This window comes from Mixophyes fleayi, chromosome 1 (genome assembly GCF_038048845.1).
Source record: "Mixophyes fleayi isolate aMixFle1 chromosome 1, aMixFle1.hap1, whole genome shotgun sequence".
In the NCBI taxonomy this organism is placed as follows: Eukaryota; Metazoa; Chordata; class Amphibia; order Anura; family Limnodynastidae; genus Mixophyes; species Mixophyes fleayi.
The window spans coordinates 5,771,878-5,773,348 of NC_134402.1; positions in this window are offsets into that span (position 1 = coordinate 5,771,878).

A 1,471-nucleotide genomic window follows, 5' to 3' on the forward strand; every position below is an offset into this window, starting at 1 on the left:
CAGAGCGTAGAAGGCTTTATGGATGCAATATGTGTTGTATTTGGTTACACATAAATAGACCATTCGATCCTTAGGGGCATATTTAAGAAAGCACGATAGTGCTCTTACCGGGAAATTAACGTCCCTCTGTGTCCTCCGCATATTTATGAAAGGTGCATCGCAGCAGATATCGTGGATATCTGCTGCTTTGCACTCCTCTTCATTTTTGGGAGCATTCAATAGTATGGTGACTGCTCCCAACCGCAATCTAACAAGTTCCGAAGAAAAGGTTTTTTTCCGGTAACTTGTCTTGATAATGTACGTCAGCTGAAGCTGGCGTACATTATCATAATTGTCAGATTTCAGTACTGTCAGCTCTGCTCCGAAGAGCAGAGCTGGACAGCGCATGTGTGGAGGGATCACATGATCCCTCCCTGTCACTCACCGCTCTCTCTGCAACGAGACAGAGTGGGGATGTCTGTGCGCATGCGCAGTTCCAGTGTGAAGACAAATGAAGAGGACCTGGAGGACATTGCGTTCCGGAGAGGGGGGTAAGTGTGATTTTTAAATTTTTTTTCATCACAGAAGCAGCAGTTTTTCGGAACTGCTGTTTCTGTGATCTGTTTTTAATAAATTTGAGAAATAGTTCAATCCTTATCCAAGCGATAAGGATTGATAACTATTTCTCATTTTTGCCGATGAATGATAAATGTGCCCCTCTAATCTCCAGCTTGTACCACATAACATATCTCTCCCATGTGCCCAGTCTGCGTCCTGTGATGGAAACGTCTGATATGGGAATCATACCGGGTCTGGTGATTAGCATTAAATGGAAGAGGATACAATTGTTACAGATTGTATGAGCTTTACTATATATCTGCACTGCATATTACTAATCAGTAAGAATACACTTCAAAGCGCTCCTATGTCTGATCCCTCCACACTCTTATCAAACAAAATAATCTCAAAAGTGCATCCGTGGCCGCTCCCGCTTAAATACCCTCGATGAACTGCTCTACAAGTTGGTCTTGAAATATTAAATCAATGGTTGTTATTATTATTTATTTGTTAGCTGCACATAGTACAAACAGTAGACTATACAGGGTATAACAGTACAGAACAATAAACAAAAGTAACAATACTTCAGAAACTCCAGGCAGGCAGATGCAATAGACACAGAGCAGAAGAATGGGTAAGGAGACAGGAGGGAGGAGGGCCCTGCTCAAGCGAGCTTACATCCTAAGGGAGGGTTAAACAGACCAGGCACAAGAGGAGCCAGTTGAGGGAATGGGAGAGCGGGGAGAATGAGTGGAGGAGATGGGGGTTAAGTGGATGGTTGGTAGGCTTTGAGAAAGAGGTGAGTTTTGAGTGCATGTTTGAAGGAGCACAGAGTAGGAGAGAGGCGGATGGAGCGAGGGAGGTCATTCCAGTGAAGGGGGGCTGCACGGGAAAAGTCCTGGATTCTGGAATGGAAAGAGGTGATCAGAGTGGA